Source organism: Micropterus dolomieu, linkage group LG06 (assembly GCF_021292245.1).
Source record: "Micropterus dolomieu isolate WLL.071019.BEF.003 ecotype Adirondacks linkage group LG06, ASM2129224v1, whole genome shotgun sequence".
Classification (NCBI taxonomy): domain Eukaryota; kingdom Metazoa; phylum Chordata; class Actinopteri; order Centrarchiformes; family Centrarchidae; genus Micropterus; species Micropterus dolomieu.
In genome coordinates, this window is record NC_060155.1 from 2,308,571 (window position 1) to 2,328,756 (window position 20,186).

The 20,186-nt window shown below is 40.0% G+C and overlaps 1 long non-coding RNA gene across 2 annotated transcripts; it reads left to right on the forward strand.

The window, feature by feature from the left end:
- The first annotated feature begins 2,993 nt into the window (after positions 1–2,993).
- Positions 2,994–3,946, forward strand: LOC123972906. 2 transcript variants are annotated; one of them, XR_006825499.1, is made up of 3 exons: positions 2,994–3,012; positions 3,281–3,376; positions 3,564–3,946. It is a non-coding gene; the product is annotated as an uncharacterized LOC123972906 (long non-coding RNA). The 2 variants fall into 2 exon arrangements; XR_006825500.1 differs by lacking the exon at positions 2,994–3,012 and having other exon boundaries at positions 3,238–3,376.
- The last annotated feature ends 16,240 nt before the right edge of the window (positions 3,947–20,186 follow it).

Consider the following 20,186-nt stretch of genomic DNA (forward strand, 5'->3'; position numbering starts at 1 on the left):
CCATTTAAAAGTAGACAAAAAACATTTCTGGACAGAAAACCTTAACGTATAAAAAGCAAAATCTCAAATCAGACAGGATGCATGCTTTAGAGAAGCATTTCTCATATAAAACAAACATGTCACATCGCTGCAGACCATACATAGACTGGTTTACTCCTTTCAAGGCTGTTTGTATTTTCTACTAAATATCAATATATCAATATCAATTTTATTTATATAAAATTCAAATTTAAACGCACTATCCAATACAACACCAAGACTCCTCACAGTTGAGCGGCTGTTTGAAGTTAAAGGGCCGAGAGAATCTACATCAAGCAGTTCAGGGTGTCCAAACACTATGATCTCTGTCTTGTCTCCGTTTAGGTTGAGGAAATTTAGGTTCATCCACATTTTGATGTCCTTCATACAGTCAAGCAGGGGCTGCAGTGAGCCCTTTGCTTTTACATTAAGGGGCAAAAAAATTAATTAATTTGAATATCGTCTGCAAAACAGTGGAAAGAGACCTCATACATCTCAAAGATGGAGGCCAGGGGCAGCATATACAAAGAAAATAAGATGGGGCCTAAGACAGAACCTTGAGGGACACCGCAGGTAAATGGGGCCGTTTCAGAGGAATAATCACCGAGGTGGACAGAGAAGCTCCTATCGGTTAAATAGGATTGAAACCACCTAAGTGCAGTACCTTTGATTCCCACATAATTTTCCAACCGTGACAAGAGGATTGAGTGGTCAACAGTGTCAAAGGCAGCAGTGAGGTCTAAGAGCACTAGGATGGCAGAGACTCCTGAGTCAACAGTTAAAATCAAGTCATTAAAAACTCTTAAAAGTGCCTAATGAAGGTTAAAGTCAAGGGCAACTGGACTTGGTTGAAGATACTGGAAGACGTTTCGTCCCTCATCCAAAGGACTTCTTCAGTTCTGACTGACTGGCAGGGAAACTCAGCTATTTAACCTCAGTGGGGTCGTTTGCCAGGGTCATCGATACTGCTGGTTCGTTAGTGTTCCTTTGGATGAGGATCATCACGGGGATTTGTAATGGTGTTAAACATGTTAAAAAGAACCTGTGGCCTGTGACAGTTGTTGGCAACCAGCTTAGAAATAAAATCAGATTTTGCAGATTTTACAGCTCTCTGATAGTCAGATAGATATTGCTGTAGGATTTCATATGACACTGAGTTTATCTTTCTTCCACCTTCTCTCAGCTTGCCGACATGCACGTCTAATCGCTCGGGTGGTGTCATTTAACCAGGTCTCTGAAAGTGCTGTAGTCCAAGATGTTTGTGCAGGTTGAATAAAAAAGATTAATAAGTTCATAAGCACCTGTAGCATCACCTCCATCCAAGTTATAGAGCACAGAGTCTTTGAAAGCAGCCGAGAACTGTGCCTGGGTTTGACTGTTAATTACACGACAGCAGCGTGCAAAAGGTGATTTGACCAAAGAAAATGGGACTGTAATTGATAATAATACAGGGAAGTGATCCGAAATACATACGTTACAGATTTTATTTACATGAACACACAAGCCATGAGACAGCACAAGGTCTAATGTGTGTCCCTTTTCATGTGTTGGGCCAGACCTTGGGCCTGAGTGAGATTAAAAGAATTAAGAAGTATTTAACCATAGGTTTGCTTTCACAGCATACATGTAAATTAAAGTCACTACAAATTATAAAATGGTCGTAGTTTAACCTTACACCTGCTATAAAATCAGCAAACTCTTGCATAAAATCTTTGTTGAATTTCGGTGGACGATACACAGCTGCACACAGCGTCGGAGAAGAGGCGTTTAATTCAAATAGCTGCAGCTCAAAGCTAGAATAGGTGGCAGATGCAGACAGCCGACACTGGAAGGTGGATTTAAACACAGTGGCAAGTCCTCCACCTTTGCCAGTGGTCCGAGGAGAGCTAAAAAATGTACAGTTTGGAGGGAGAAGCTCAGAAAAGGAAGCAGACTCACCAACATGAAGCCAAGTCTCGCCCACTGTAGAGGAGACAAGGATGAGGCACATCCGAGGACCTCAGGTAAGCCTTGAGGCGAGCAAGCACTCTGGCACGCCTGTGGCGCTTTTTCCGGGGAAGATCACACGGGACACAGCGCAGGTAGTCTGGGATGTTGGACAACCATGGGAGGAGACCTCCAGCCTGTTCTCCCAAACCATCTCTAGACAGCCCCAAAGCCTCACAGGACGCTCGGATGTCAAACAAAGTGGCGATCATAAATGAGAAGGCTAGTTACATCCCGGCAGCAAAAACACAGAAATAAAGCAGCAGCAAACAAAAGGCTGATGCAGCGTGATGCTGACAGACGGCTTGCCTTACACACTGGCGCCATCTGAAAAAGTCTAAAAAGACTCTAAAAATCCACTTGCAACTCTAATGTAGCTTTATAGCTGATAAATCACAGTCAACAATTTACTGCTGTTACTTTTTGTCAGTTACACTATCGGTATGTGGTTCTGCCAAGCAAGTCCTCCAAACTGTTTGAGTCCCTTTCAAAAACAACCCAATATGAGCATCATTTATCCATCTCACGAAACAGACATGCTTCTGTTTTCAAATGTATCATTCCCTATCCACTCTGAGAGACCTGCATACAATCAATATAATATTATATATAATTTTATATATTCTGAAATATACTAAGACTGCCCTGAGACCTTGTGTTCTATGGGTGAAATGGACCAGAAACCAGCCTGCCAGATGAATTAATAAGGTTATTACTCATGCTACGCAAACAAGAACACAGTTTGAACAAACACAAATAAGTAAATAAATAAATCATTATGCAGGAAGGAAATTATAAGTGGTGAAGTGTGAAATGTAGGTAGCTCAAGTGGTTTGACAAATGAAGTGGTAAATGACCTTCATAGCAGGCGGCTGCAGTCTGAAGTGAGGGAGTGAAAATGTGCAGATAACAAACCAGATTCAGATCTGAGGGAGGGGAGAAGCGTTACAACGGCAGGGTTGGAGGTTCAAATCCACCTGAAGACATAAACCACAGTGACCCACAGAGGTAAGAGTTAAATGATTGAACATTTAAGATGATGTTGAATTGTTTAGTGGCCTTTTATTCTTCATTTCATTTTATTTTTCATGGAGTTCTTTGGTCATAGGAAAATGGATCAATAGTGTTTATGTTGTGATGCCCTGTGGGGTCATAAGTGGGTGTGGCCTATCTCTCTTTCCCTTGTAGATCAAGAGCTGATTATGATAACTGAAAGCACCTGGGCCCAGTGTCTTTGAGTGTAGGCTATTAGTAACCTTGTTTTCTCATTCTGCAGCAGGCTGCTGTCAAGACCAGGTCAGACCTCCCTGCGGCCGGCTCCCCGGTTTCTCCTTTAGTTTGGTTGTCTTTGGTTTTGGATTCTTACTTTGTGGTATTTATCTGGTTTTTGCATACTACAACACCTTCACACATATACATTCAAATAAACATATTTTTACCATGGTGTTTCTCCCTTTTGTTGTGGCCTTTTGAGCCAGGTGTTACATCCTCGCCCCCCCCCCAGGTCATGATGTACAATTCTGGATGACGGTGACTCATGTGTCTGTTTTTTCCCTCAGGTGTCTTAGGTTTGGGTGACGAGGGGAGAAACTGATAAGAGGGGGCTGGGTGCTTGGCTCTCTCTCTGGCCCACCTTCCAGCCATGGCAGCAGCACAACTCTGAGACTGCGACTAATTTGTATTTCCTTGATTATCGTTCTTTTCTTATATTTCTGATGGGACTGGTAGTTTAGTTTTCGCGGCTTTATTTCTGTTTGTTTAGTTAGGGATTGGTTTAGGGTAGAGGGGAAGCCTCCAGATCCTACGGCCCTTTTGTGGGCAGGTCTGGAGGGCTTCCCTTTCTTTTGTTTGTTTTGGCCAGCCCATCAGACTTGTTGTTTTTGTTTAAGTTAAATTTTGAACTTATTTCATGTTTTATTTCAATAAACTTATGTTTGCATTACTCCTGGACTCTTCGGTTATGTTCAACCCCCTCTTATAACGAGCTTTGGTGGTGGGGGGTCGTAACACCAGGCCATAACAATGTTTATTAATATTTCAATGTTTTGGGGAGATTTACTTTCTTTGTAACACCACCTGGCACCCCGCGATAAATACTATTTTGAAGTAAAATTCCCTTATACCTGATTTTTTTTGAGTTTGTTAAAGTTTAACAGGACATAGCACAGATGAAAGCTCATGGTCAGACAGTCACTCTGAAGTCACAGCTTCTAATAATGTCTTATAATAACGGCTCTTGTATTTCATGAATAATTTATAAAAACTTGACTGACTTTAAGGTGAAATTTGCCTTCATACCAAGTGCAATACCTTTTGTTTTAAAAATTGGGTTTATGTGTACTTTTATGTCTTGCAAAATAAGTTTGGAATGCATATTGATTAAGTAAGGTACAATATTGTTTTGCAATTGTAATGCATGACACACAGGCATAGAGCAAATTCTCTGGACATGTCCAGTTACACTGTCTAGGTATGATAAATGATTGGACACCTGCCAGCTGATCAGAATAAGGAATTCTCAGTCAGCATGGTTAAATCCACAGTCCTAACAATACCTGGGGCTTGACTTTGGTCGGTTCTGACCTCAGGTTTTGACAAATTCTGTACCTTAGCTTGTTCCTGTGTTGTCTCTCCCTCTGGTTTAAGGTCCTCCTTTGACGTTGAGGTTTTGTGCCCAGATGCAGACACTAACACAGATGAAATATACTTCATCATATTTATTGACATAAACGGTGACACTCACAGTTGGGATGAAGCATTCTAAAGCAAAGCAAAGTAAGTCCAGAAACAAAAGGCAATAATCCATTAATCCAAATGAAAAAAAACATGAGGTAAACCCCGGAGACTGTGGTGAACACTAGAAGAGTGACTGGTGAACAATGAACACGCAACTTAACACAAGTGAGACAGAGACTTAAATACACATGGGGTGGAGATGATGAGACGATCAACCCAGAAACACAAGGACAGTAAGTAAAACAAGACAAAGACATAATTTTTCATGTTTTATAAGCATGTAGAATAGGGATGGCAGAGCCAGGCGGCGTTCGTTGGAGGAGTGTAGCGGGTGAGAAGGAACGTAAGTTTGTATTATGGAGTTTAGGTAGATGGGTGCAGACCCAGTAGTCACTGCTGTGCAAGCTTTAGTGACTTGAATTTGATTCTGGAGGCCACGGGGAGCCAGTGGAGGTCACTGAGTAATGGAGTGACATGAGTCCTTTTGGGCTGATCAAAAACCAGACGCGCTGCTGCGTTCTGAACCATTTGTAAGGGTTTCACCGCACAAGCTGGAGGACCTGCTAGGAGGGCATTGCAATAGTCAATGCAAGAGATAACCATGGCCTGTACCAGAAGCTGGGTGGCATACTGAGTGAGGTAGGGCCCGATTTTCCTTATGTCGGATAGAGCAAAGCGGCATGACCGAGAGACATGACAACATGGTCTGAAAAGGACAGTTGGTCATCAATCATGACACCCAAGTTTCTCACCACCTTGGTTGGAGTGATGGTTGCGGAGTCAGTTTGTAGTTTGATGTTATGGTGGATAGATTGCTTGGCTGGAATGACCAAGAGTTCAGTCTTAGAGAGGTTTAGTTGAAGGTGGCAAGCCTTCATCCATGCAGATATGTCTGATAGACAGTCCGTGATCCGCGCCGAGACAGTGGGATCGCCTGGAGGGAAGGATAGGTAGAGTTGCCTGTCGTCTGCGTAGCAGTGGTAAGAGAAGCCGTGCGAGCGAAAGATCGGCCCCAGTGAGGTGGTGTAAATTAAGAAGAGAAGGGGCCCAAGCACTGAGCCTTAGGGCACCCCTGTGGAGAGGCAGTGGGAGGAGGATAATTGTCCTTGCCACAAAACATTGTAGGAACGCCCCGAGAGGTAGGATTCGAACCACAGGAGTGCTTTACTCAAGATGCCCATTGCTGAGAGAGTGGATAGCAGGATCCTGTGGCTGACTGTCAAAGGCAGCTGATAGGTCAAGCAGGATAAGAACCGGGGATTGGGCTGCAGTTTTAGCTGACCTTAGGGCTTCTGTTACAAATATCATGTTGTCTGTTGTGATAAGATTGAAGCCTTTTTTTAAATGAAGGGGATATTTCCCCTTGAACCAAATTCTAGCTTTGAAGGGTTAAGTCTACAAGCACAGTAAAAGCAGAACATCAAGACTTCATAGAGACTCCAGAGTGTCATCAGATGATGTTTTATTAGTAGGCCTATAATAGTAAATAATTGACTTATTTATTAATTAGTGATTGACTCATGGAGTTTTTATTAGCTTTCTCACGTCCTAACCAATTTTAATTGAATGCATGGCTGCTATTAGTGAATCATCCCAGTAAAATCACAATGGCTGATCTCAGAGAAGTATAGTTCACTATTCAATATTCTGTGGAGCTGGTCCGGATGACATCATTCCTACAGTCTGTTTATCTGCCATTCAGCTGAGCGACACACTGCTTCAGATTCACACTGAGCCTTCCAGTGATATAAAATAACTCAGGGTATAGCTTCACAGATTTTAAAGGCAGTTTGAACATTAAACTTTTCAGTTCTATGTCTTTCCTATTAAACATTTTTGAAAAATATATATGGATTGTAATCATATGTAAATATATATTTGGTACATGTATGTACTGTATATATTTAACAGTACACTGTTACACTGTGACATTCAGACATTTTTACGTCAATTAAATCAACTGTGCAAGACACTTACTTTTTTGCTTTATGTCCTCATTTCCATCTTTTATTCCTTTCTTGATTCTTTTCTGAACTTCTGAACAAGAGACAAAGGCAATTCTCCTGTCATGACTTCTTCATCTGACATCAGTGTGTTGTCAGTACGGTGTTACGGTACACAAAAATCACGGTTCGGTATGTACCTCGGTTTTGAAGTCAGGGTTCGGTTTACTTTCGGTACAGTAAAGGGAAAAAATGCTAAAATTAAATTGCTGCTTATTTATTATGAAGTTTTGTAAACATCAAAATTAGTTTACAATTTTTAAACAAACTTTCAAATTACACATAATAAATAAACTATACAAAATAAAAAAGAATAAGAAAAGAAGAAAAATACTGCTGCAAACTGCTAAGTTCTCCACTATATAAAATATTCTCAAAACAATACCACATATAGCTAATAAAATACAACTAGAAAAGCAATTCCTGAAGAAATTGTGGTGTGAATGCTGTCTGCTGAAGGACTTGCGCTAAACTGAATTGCCTGTTTGAAAAAAGTTGAATAGTACATAGACAAAGCTGACGTTAACCTGAACTGCTGTCTTGAAACAAGGTGAATAGTAAAAATGTATGAAAGATGTGGAAAGTTTTGTTGAAAAGCTGACGCTAACCTTAATTGCTGTCTTGAAACAAGTTGAATAGTACAAATGTATGAAAGATGAGGAAGGTTTTGTTGAAAAGCTGACGCTAAACTGAATTTCTGTCTTGAAAATGGTGAATAGTACATAATGTATGAAAGATGCGGAAGGTTTTAAGGATTGTTGAAAAGCTGACGCTAAATTGCATTGCTGTCTTTAATTTGCATGAATCAGCTGAAGGACTATGAAAATTGGAAACAGGGGAAATGTTCTGAAGAATGTGAATAAGATTTTAAAGTTGAATAAACTTCAAATTGCACTTATAAATGTAGAGCATTTTAAGATTTTATTGTAGTTTTTAGCTGAAAGACATGAAAAAGTTGAAGAAATGAGAGAAAGTCCCAAGTTTTGTGAAGACATGACCTGAAATCTTTAGAAAGGAGTATGAAAAAACTTGGAAAAGGCTCAAATGGTGTAATTAGTTTGAAGGTGACAAAAGCGTATCAACTCTGATGTAGTGTAAAAGCACTTTGAGTGGTCGAAAAGACTAGAAAGGCGCTATACAAATACGGAGCATTCACTCCCACGGGAGAATTCCGTGACTATCTCCACTGTCTTCAGAGCATTGAGGTTAAGATTGATCTGGCTGCACCACTGCTGTTGGACAGTAAGTCTATGATACACTGCAGGCATGCTCAGCTGGGAGAACTTGTCCTCCAGCAGAGCTGGAATAATGTTGTTGAAGTACAAATGCAATAACAAGCTGGAAGCTACTGTATATTGTTATACTGTCAAACCTGCTGAAAGGTAAATCATTAAATATTTGAAAGAATTCTTAGCTGAAAGATTTAAAAATTTAAATTGATGTAAGAAAGTCTTTGAAGATATGACTTAAAAAGGTTTTCCAAGCAGTATGAAGAAGTGGAAAAGGTTGAATTGGTCTAAAAAGTATGAATGGGGTGTAAAAGTTGAATACTGCCTATTATTAAAACTTTCGAGCATTTTAAGGTTCAAGAAGGCTCAAGAAGCAGGGTGTCACATCCTGCAGTGAAAGGTCCTGTGTGTTTGGGCTTTTATTTTGAAATAATAAGTCCATCCCTGCTTTGGTGTTGACATCTTGTCACCATAGGGGGATTTTATCTTGGAAAATCAGCATCATCCTGAATTCACTGTTAAGATGCATTAACTGTCTGGGGCTTTAATTTGCTAGAAATTGGGTCCTGAGAGCTATTGTGAAGCCTTTCTTAACCTGACTAAGATTACTATAATAGAGCTTTTATTTTGTAATTTGTGTGTGTGTTTACATGTGTTTGTGTGTGCTTGTGTCTGTGTGTGTCTGTTTGTGTCTCTCTGTGTGTGTTAGTAGTGGTACCAGGTAGTGGTAGTAGTAGTTGTAATGAGTGCAGTAGTAGTGGTTGTAGTAGCAGGAGAAGTACTCTGGATGCAGTACAGTGAATGTCATTCAAGAAAATGGCTTACCGTCCGTCCACCAATCAGAACACAGAACCGTGTGTGTGTGTGCGAGAGAGAGAGAGAGAGAGAGAGAGAGAGAGAGAGAGGTCTGCTGTATGCAGATGACTTAGTGTTGCTCTCACCTGCTAAAGAAGGTTTGCAGCAGCACCTTAATCTCCTACAGAGATTTTGTTAGACCTGGACCCTGACAGTAAACACAGCAAAGACTAACATAATGATCTTTCAGAAACAATACAGAAATCAGGTTACACACAATTTCTGTTTAGATACCACTAAATTACCATCCATCCATCCATCGTCAACCGCTTATCCTGCGTTCAGGGTCACTAAATTACAACATACAGAAAACTACACTTACCTTGGCCTCAACATTACATACACAGGAAACCTCAACATGGCCATGAAAGATCTGAGGGACAAAGCAAAGAGCTTTCTATGCAATAAAAAGAAACATTAAAATCTATATTCCAATTGAAATCTGGCTTAAAATTTTCCAATTTGTACTAGAACCAATATTTCTATATGGGAGCGAAATTTGGGGGCCAAAACTTAATAATGAATTCACACCAATAAAAAATATAAATAAATATGGATAACAGTGCAGCATTCTTTTTCTTCTTCTTTTATACCGTCTATGAGCATTATCAATCCCAGCTTGAAGGCCTGCTCAGATAAAAAAACAAAGAACAAAAAAAACTTTTCTGCACTGGGTTGCACCAACTATGTGTAAGTTCAAACTTAGCCTAGTTTGAACGTAATTTCTAACTTAAGTCGGAGTTTACGTGCTACTAACATTTTAAGAGTTGCACTAGCTGAAATATGTCCAACGTAGACATAAGTTACAACTTAAATCTTACACCTAGTCCTTAATAGGTGTAAAGTCCTCCATAAAATAGTCAGGTGGTTGTCATGGCGCATCGTTTTGAAAGGGGGGGTGACTGGGATCAGAAGGAGCAAATTATACCGGGCTCTTCTGCGTAACCGAGCACACACAGCCTGGATCACAGCTCATTTCGGGTTAATGAAGCAAAATACAGATCACAGACTGGTTAAGTTATGAATTGAAAATGTAGCGAAATTAAGAGTAGATTACTAGCCCAAAGAAAATATTGGATTAAAGAGTAAAAATATAAATAATAAAGGAACGTGAAAAAGCAATGACTTATTATTATTTATTTATTTTGCAAATTTGCGTTACTTGTAACAACTTACTACCCACCCTGCTGCATGCGCCCTCACTGCTGTCTTCAGGTAGGCTGTAATAACAGCAGCACAGAAGAAAACTCTGTAATATTGAGGGACTTAGCTGAACCTGCCTCCAGCAAACTCGTATTTTTTCTCAAACTTTTCAGCACCTCCTTTGCGTTGTGTTGGATGTTTTCTATAGGCCTAACTTACATGATTTTTGTCCGCGTTTCAACCGTTTAATTATAATTATTTAATGATGTGGAGTGATTGATTGACTAGCCACTCATAGTAAACCTTCTCGCCTAGCCAACTCCGAAATCACCAGAGAAAAGTGTGGGGGGGAGACAAAACATAGATTTTGAAATATGAGGGGGATAGTTAGTTAGATAGAGAGGGAAGTTTACAATTTCATCTGCCTATTATACTTTACCGTTCGTTACGGGCACCATTAAATTACGTCTATGCTGTAGTTAACGGTTTTACCACTTGATGTCACTGTGAGACTAGCTGTAGATTAAGGTTTCATAGTTATCACCTAATCATAATTATTTGTCCTTGTATACGTACCTTTTTGTTGGTGTTTTGTTGCTATTTTTAGCCCTTAGCCTCTTCAGTATTGCAAAATGTTGAAAGAGAGAGAGACAAACAGATGACAAAATTGTAATAAACACTTAAGAATAGTGCTGTTCACTGATTGGCCATGGGATGTGTAAACGTAATTTTCTGCGACACTGTTTTAAAGAGTATGGACTTTACGCCAGAGTAGCTAAGATGCACCTTACGTCTCGGTGGTGCAATCAAACAAACATCAACACAGCTTAAGTCTCAAACTAACTAGTTTCAACTTATTGTTTAGCGTGGACTTTGCACCCTAACTTAAGGTAGAACTTACGTATCGCTGGTGCAACAGGCTGCTGAAGTCTAAAGTCTGTTTAAATGCCGAAGGGCATTTGCACTACGCACGTTATAGTTTTTTCCACTTTCTCGTTTGTGTGATAGCATTAGTGAGTTAGCAAGCTTGACGTGTTGGTAGAAACATACCTGATCACTAATGAGAAATGTCGGCGCACTGCTTTCGTCTTATCGACTTGTCTTTGTCTGTTATTGTATTTCAATAGGAAATTGAAGTGTTCCCAAACAGGAGACCTTAACAATAAGGGAGGGTCTTCAAGCTCTGGCTTCTCTGAAATGGCCATGATGCTCAAGTCGCTAGTTAGCAAGAGGCTAGCGCTCAAAGTGCAAGGCGGAGATTTGGTCACTTAATATGTCCTTGTGGAAACTCGGAATTTACATACACACAAAACAAGCCATTGTTGCCATGGCAAGTTGCACTGCATCTTCGTGGTTAACTCGAGGTACGTGGGCTACACACCAAATCTGTAACCAGTGTTAATGATGAGAAGAAGGCTATTAATACACACTACTTAATAAAATATTTTTAGATTTCATCCTGACTTGTTCCACTGTCGTTGCAGCTGAAATGAAGTTATTCTTAACACAATAGCATTAGGCTACGTTCATACAGCGAGCCCTGCAGTCTCTGTGATTTTAGGGAGAAAATCTTATTAAATAACGGGCCGGTTTCCAAGATGTAGCGCATCTGTAGGCTATAATTGAATTATCCTGAATATATTCACATATTTAGATCCAGGGTGGGGGTTAATAAACTTCGTTATTCTAGTATTTTATTCGTAGTACAGGCCACAGTTTAGCTGGTCAGCATAAGTTACCATAGTGAACTACCCCGGTAAGAAGTGAACCACCGTTGTGGTACTGAAAACCCAGGGTTAACCTTTACGTTATCTGGATAAGCTCAAATCCTGTGGCCTGTACTCTAAAGGGAGATTAACTCAGATTTAACTCTTAACAGTTTAGAGATGCAGCGTAAATTGCCATGGCAACAGACCTCAGGTGACACCTATCCACCTTTCGTAGTATGGGTTAATCGTCACAAAATTGGTCCTGAAGTTACCTGGATAAGCCAGTTACCTCACTTTGTAGTACAGGCCACTGTTTTGTGGTACCGGCCCCAGGCCACTGACTTTAGACTGAGTGGTGAGTGAGTGTGTTTTGATTTATTTTTTCCCTTTTGGTGACTGAAGCATGCTTGGTGTGTTTTTGTTTAGTCTGTGGGCATTTCCAAAACTGCTTGTCACTACCTCTCCTTACCTACTTCTACTCTGTTTGTGCGTTCATGCGGAGGGAAACCAATGAGGGCGGAGTGTTAGTGGATTGTTAAACCATCCAATGCCGAGTGAGCACCGATGCCTGCTTGTTGAAGGTGTGTAACACCCTTTGCTGCATGATGGGGGACTTTTTTTCAAATATGAGTTCCGTGTAACTTCGCCGGTTACCATTTAGGATTTTTAAATTCAGAAACTACACTATTATTTCATATCACCATTCACAGGTTAACAAGGCAGCCCAAAGGTTATATTGTGTTTCATAAAAAAATTCTCTTGTCTGATAGACTGTTTTATTGAATCGTATTCATCTTATATGAAAATCTTAAGCCAAAACAAAATAGCCTACATTAAACGACAGAATAATAGAACATGGCACAACTATATACATAGGGGGATCACGTAAAAAGCAACAAAGGCTTTAAAGAAAAATAGCTAAGTCTTTATAACTGTTTAACTGTTTATAACTTTAACTGTTATACATTCTTCAGACTATATAATGCTTCAAAATAATGTAATATTGAAATGTTTGATTTGTAAATGTAATTTTCAGTTAAGATAAAGAGGTTCAAATATATAGGCTTTTCTTTACAATGAATATCAGTCTTTTTATTAAAGAATATAACATTTCTTTTCTCTCTGGGTTGGCACAAACTGCAGCTGCAGGCAATCACACACCTTTTCCTGTCATCCCTTCAGCTTCTTAAGCAGAAGCCAGACATCCATTCCCTGCCAGGTTGTTGTTGTTGAGTACCATAGTTTAAAGCCATAACTGAGTATTTTATTGAGTACTGAGTTCTCCTACCACCTATGAAAATCTTGGCAAATCTTTACTCCCAACCGCTGTATGCCTATATGTGATGTATAGACAAATTAGCTGATAGAATAACTACCTCAAACCACAAACAACAAACCAGACAAACAGAAAGAAAGTTAAGTAGAAACGACATCCTTTCCTGGCTGACTGTAATGTCCTATGGGGACAAACGATGAGAATAAAATCTCCTGCAGAGCTAAAAACCTTCCCATGTCTCCCTCCATTATTCAAGGTAAGGCCTTAGGCTCTGCAGCTAGCTGTGGGGCACGGCCCATGCAGGGACTCCAGCCTTGACACACAGTCAGGTGACGGCTCGGGGAAAGGACATATTCATCCTTGCTGCATGCACTTTCTGTCGTTAAGCTCTGTGCATATGAACGTAGGGCGAGCCGTTCCTCATTTCCTGTCATCTCGTCATTGAAACCTCAAAATAAGGCACCATGGAATTGATGAGCTGTCAGGCGCGACCCTGCAGAGTTGTCAGGGGTTGACACGCTGAAATGAGCAGGTCCGGGCAAATGGCAAAAAGCTTAATTTCTGAGGGGACTGCCACTTTTGATGGCCGAGGGGCCGTGCAGACTGATGAAGTTCAGATAATGTATGCATTCTTTACTGTGATTGGGGTGAAGTACATTAGATATGGCCATGATGTTTAAAACTGTCTTCAAAATGAGGAAAGAACAATCAGTTTTTATCCTACACGCTAAGCAGCATCTCCGTTTTCATCAGGAAAACTAATAGGTATAGTAGTTGTTCATATCAGTTCTAAAAAGAGGAAATTTCACGTGATGTTTATTCCTCAATACATAAATAAAATTGCGTCTGATCCTGTACATGAATCATTAACATTGTGGGTTGAAGTGTGCATTAATCGTGTTAAAATGTGGTTCTGCAGAGGCCACAGCAAGGGAGAACCTACATACAGTACATAAAGTGCATATAATAATTATAACATCCTTCAAACAACATGGTGGCATACCCTGTTATTACAAAACTGCCCCGTAACCTGTGTAGTCAGTGTTAGTGTAGGTCAGTATTTTTTATTGGGCGGGGGGGTAAAGGTATGATCAAATTCAGACTGTGTGTTGGGTCCTAGTCTGCGCGTGTTCATTGGGAGGCCATTGCCCGCTCACTCAGCTCTGGTTTTGGTGCCCGTTCTAGACTCAGTCAGCTGATAGGACTGAAGTTTTTATTACACATTGTATGGAAATATAGAAATTTAAATGAGTTGCTTGTGTGAATAATGGCTATTGACTGTCAGATGCATAGGCAATAGTAGTAGTAGTAGTAGTAGTAGTAGTAGTAGTGCTACAAAATGTCAAAGCCTCTCATGGAGCCTCTGTTTCGCATCTTGTCTCTCACTAACAGTCATTGGTTGGTTGGTTATAGTTAGGTAAAAGTTGTTGTCAGTCATGGGCCTAAATTTAACAAAACCTTAAACATAGATGTGGCAGATCAGAAAATGTCATATGAATAATTTACTAGACAACATTCAATAACAATGTTCTGTTGATGCTCATGCAGATTATTTTGGAAAGAAATGGCAAATAACATATTTTATCGTTTAGTTTGGAACACTTGTTTCATCATTACACTTAATACGTATGAAGAAGAAGGAAGAAGAAGAAGTCGTCTGGTTTTTTTGAAGTAAGAAGAGAAGTGAAATTTGTACAAATGGAGACCCAAACTTTTTATTTTGCACTAGAGCTGACAGAGCATGTCGGCTACCTTAGCTTCTCCTATGCACGTGGAAAGGGAGGGGTGAGCGGTGACTGAGCCGATGGTTGCAATTCGCAACACTCACCGCTAGATGCCCCTAAAACTTACACACTGAACCTTTAAGTTAGGATTTTCTGCTTTATATGGAAAAACTGCCTGGTTAAGTCAACAAGGTTACCATTTATATGCATATCATGAATAAAGATTATTCAGTTTCGTCAAACTGATGAATGAAAATGGGCTCAGTAAAGTAATCAACTGGTTAGACAACTTTGAAATTAATTTTGTAAACAGATTTAATTGTATTTTGGATAAATGAAATGGAAGATTTAATTTCATTTTGACAAGTGATTATTTATTATTCAGCAATACATATTGCTTATATACAACAACATTTACTTCGTGATTAGTACTTGCTGAGTTTTCCTGATGTGCAGCCTCATTTGTAAGCTGCACCTTGTCTTTCTGGAGCAGCTTTCCTTCTGAAGCTCCAGTAATGGGGGAACTGAAGCTTTACTATTTGACAATTTGTTCCTATCAGTTATGACGCCCTACTTATAAGGACAAATAAAGGGCATGTTGAATAAAAGCAGATTCTTACTGGTTCTTGATTGCGTTCAGTGAGGTTCAAGGATTTCAGTAATTCTCTTTTCCTGGGAATCAGCAGAAAAAAGCTACAGTAGAGACACAGCAGACCAAAGGAGGGTAAAAATAGACGGAATAGCAATGAGGCAACTTTCTTCTAGCCTGGAGACATGTATGAGTCAAAGTGGGGGTTGGTTCTCCTCATAAGGACCTCTTGCAGCTCCTCAAGGTTTAGAAGGGAATAATTTTACCCGATCTAATCCGAGTCCAGCAAGCTCTGACAGGCCTTGGCCCTGCTTCTCTCGGATAAGGAAAAGTGGGACAAGATACTTGCACACAGAGGGAGATGATGGAGCCTCTACCGTGCACATTTCCTTCTCCAATATTCTGTCTACATTTTGGGCATTTTGATGACACTCTGAATTAATCTGAATTAATCTTGCTTTAACCAGTGCCCTGGGCAAGACCGTGAGTAGAGATCTGTGGAGGATGATTGTAAAAACATCTCTGGGGACTCTCCTTTCATGATTAATTTGAAGTTTACTGTTTGTGATTAACATTTGAGGGCCTGCGAGCCTCAGATTAGATTCATGATCAAGTTATATTGCTGAGAATATTATTTACATTTTAGTTAGTAAATTGATGCTCTTACACTGAGGGCGACAGCAGAATAAACCTTCAGTTGAAGATTACCAACATTACAAATCAGAAGTAGTGCAGCAGCTGAAGCCCTGAAAACAAATGTCGAACTGTGGGCCCAGAATGATGGCGCATAACAAGGTGTGATCTGCCTGAACGTGAGGTGAATGTCAGAGGCGGCTGCCTACAAAGCCAACTAATTAGGGGTATATTGTTTTAGTGCATAAAATACTTATTGTGCCAAAAACAATTTTTTTTTCTCCAATTTATTAAATGTAAACATGTTTGGATGCAGTGCTCTTTTTTTATTTTATAAAAGCAAAGCATTCAAATTTCAAAGTCAAACTGAAATTTAAATAAATGTTATAATTCGATATATATATAATGTATACTGTGTGTGTGTGTATGTATATATATATATATATATATATATATATATATATATATCACAATAATTGTCAAATCATTATTTCCTTTAAGTTTAATGGCTGATTTTTGCACCTTTTTGAAAGTTGAGAAAAACAGTTAATTGTGGTTTAAACTATTCTTTATGGTCAGAGCATGACAAACAGTGGATCACTTACAAATCTGAGGTAGAACATTCAAAACAATTAAAAAAATCTTCTTTCAACAAATCAAACATTTATTGCACACTCTTCAATATTGTTATTGAGGGAAATTATATTGCCATAATTAGCATTATTGTTTTATTGCCCAGCCCTAGTTTAGCTTTACACCAATCTTGGAAACCCTAGTTACTTAGCCTACTTGTGTGAATGTTTCTGCATTAAAATCATTGTCAGGCGATAGCCGATGGGTTCCGAGATTGCTAATCAGACTGCAATCAATGACCGGCACACGAAAGAAGACGTTTTGGCCCTAATATCCTGTTATAAAACACATTGCAGTTTTCAGTACTTTCTAGTTCTACTGTACATATCCTGTGCTACAAACTGAGGTTTGATAGCTAGCCCTGTGACACAAGACATGGATTTGCTCTAGATTTTGCAAAGTGAGGTGAAGATGTCAACATTTGTTGGAGTGTTTCAACAGCAAAAAAACTTTATTTAAATCTTTTTGACTTTTTTTTAGAAATGTAATACGCAGACAAGAAGAATGAGAGAAACGTGAGATGTCAGCATGTTTGACTTGGCACCCAAACATGTTGCTAGCTAGTTTAAAACTAACCAGCTAATGCTGGTACATTTTATAGCTAAATGAGCTTTCTGTGAGGGAATAGCCACACACTGCAAAAACACTCCAGCAAGCCAAAAACACATGAAAATAAGGCAATACACCTTTACACCACTGAAATGATTTGGTCATGAGTGTTAAATTAAGAAACATTTCTACTTAAATTCAGTTGGCCATGTTGTATCTTGTACCTTAAACATTATGTTCCTTTTTACTATATCTAGCCTATTTCTACACGTTAAATTGACAAGATATAAGATGTAAATAAAAACTGCTTTTGGATTTTTGGAAGATGTTGTTTTTTTTCACTTTTGATTAAGATAGGCTGCATTACCCTGCTTCCAGTCGTTGTGCTAAGACTAACATGTCCTGAACCTATCTCTGTACTCACACAGAGATGAAACTGAAATCTATTTTCTGATATCTATCTAAGACAGATAATGTAAAACCAAAATGTATCAGTATTTTCACAAGAAAACAAATTTCTTAAACTGCTTTATCAACATGAGCCAATATTTATATATATGTGTGTGTGTGTGTGTGTGTGTGTTTGAGTGAGTGTTCGAGCTTGGCGAGACAGTGAGTCTAAAGATGACTCATTTTACTGCTCCACCAGCTAATGCCTGTTTGCCTGATGCCGTCAGTACCACATCCTAGACACAATGTCAAACACAGCTTTACACTCTACACTACTTCTACTACTTTAATGGGGAGCTAAAAGAGTTAAATCTTCTGGCATGTGTCTGTTTCACATGTAAATTATCGTTATTTCATCTCATTTATCTAAATTATTGCTCAGTGAGCACAAAAATTTAATATACTGTACTTTCTAAGGCTTACTCTGTAAAAACAAAATTCATTAGTCACATGGCCACAAGAGGTCACTTGTCAGAGAAATATTATTGTATTTATTTAAGTGTTTGAAAAAAAACGCCTGATGCTGTTGTTTTTGTAAGGGGGGGCAGTCTCTGCGCATGAATTGTTGAATAGTTATTTTATGTTCAGTAATACTATGCTGTGACCCATCTACCAATGTGTCCCTGAGCAAGACACTTAACCCCTAGTTGCTCCAGAGGTGTGCGACCTCAGACGTGTATAGCAATTGTAAGTCACTTTGGATAAAAGCGTCAGCTAAATTTATCGCGAGTATCTTTATTCTTGTTAAATGTTGTGTTTTGCTTTTTATTTTTGTTGACATCAAGCTTTCTTTTTTGAATCAGACTGATTATTATTTCATACACACTTGTTACCAAGAACTGTGTATTGTTACTTATTCACACACTACAATACATGGCCAAAAGTATGTGGACACCTAGCGTATTAATGTTGAACATGTCCAAAACCAGCATGGGCATTAATCTGCTGCTATCACAGCCTCCACTCCTCTGGTTTCAGGCTTGCCACCAGATGTTGGAGCTGGCTGCAGGAATTTGCTCCCATTCAGACTCCAGGGCATCAGTGAGGTCCAACACTGATGTCGGGGGATCAGGTCTGGCTTACAGCCCACATTCCAGTTCTTCCCAAAGTGTTGGATGGGGTCAAGTTCAGGGCCCTGTGCAGGCCTGTCAGGTTCTTCAGAGTTTGCCTTCTGTCCCAGACATACAATTAATGTTTGATTTTTATTATGTGTATCTCAGTCTTTTTTTTTTAGCATTAACAATGTTTTAGTTGCCTGATTATTCCTTAACCATAAATCTGCCATAACTACGATATTTCCCTAACCTTAAAATAATACTCCACCGATTTAGCATTGCACTTAAATAACATTGTCAGACACACAGTGGACTGTTATTTTTACCAAATAAGTAAATCAATGCAGCAGAAGTAGATATGTTGTGTTTTGATTCCATGTATTCTTCTATTTTCTCAAAATCAGCACACTACTGTTTAAAATTTCATTTTATTCTGATGCATTAAAATTTCCCCTCACTGGAATAAGACCTTGTGTGTGTGTGCTTTAGCAGCATGTTTTTGATCAAACCCAGGTAAATTCCAGTTTCGTAGAATTAAAATGAGCAAAAGACCAAAAGAAGTGAGCAAAGTGCAATGGAGAAAGCTGGCGAGACAAAAGGCAAAGAATCTGAAGAAAGGGAAACATATTAGGAGACAGAGGGATGGTGAAGGGAGGTGGAGAGGGAAGGGTGAGAAAGAAAGAGACAGAGAGGAAGGAAATGATAGAAATGGAGGATAAAAGGATAAAGGAGGAGAGAAGCGTGGGATGAGAAAGACGGGTAAGACAAGGAGAGAGGGGAGCGCGCGCGCACTCACACACACACACACACACACACACAGAGGTGACTGTGACGTCAAACTGGAGGCCAGCTGACTCGCTCGCTCCGCTGTGCCTCTCGCTGACCAGCCTCGCGCTCTCTGCACATCTACTCCACGCGGCTGCTGCTGCTGCTGCACACCCTTTTAACCACTGAGGAGGAGAAGAAGGAGACGAAGAACGGGGAAAACCGGGAGGACTCAAGTGGGGAGACGGCTCACCGGAGGAGGGGGAGGAACTGGAGGAGGAGGAGGAGGAGGAGGAAGGAGGCTGCGTTCTCATCCTCGCGCGCAGCACGGGGACGTACAGGATTTTATTTTACTTTCCATGGAGACGAGCCGCTTTTCCTCGCGCAGGTCTCCTCAAAGATATAACCGGGGAGGATTGTGACGGCCGTGTGTCTTGGCACCGCTCCCCCCGCCAGCCAGGTGTTGCATTCAAGCGCGAGCCCCTCATGTTGGTGGAGAGGCACGAGAAGAAGGGTTGATCAACGTTGCGGATCCCGCGCACTCGACACTGATCCTGTCTGCAGAGCCTCTTGAGCAACAACAAGTTGACACATTTGAATTTCCTCTGGCTCCAGACCACTGCGGTTTGAAGAACCGGATTCTACTAACGGATTTCTTCTTTTTTGGCCTTCCCTGTCGGCTGTTGACCTCAACGGATCTGTCTTTTTCTCTTTTATGAACGATACAGAAAAAGGAATTAACGCTAACATGTGTGCTTTTTTGCTCTCCAGCGGCACGCGCTAATAGGAAAACAATGGCAAAGTAGGCTAAACGGTCCTAGCTGTGCCAACGA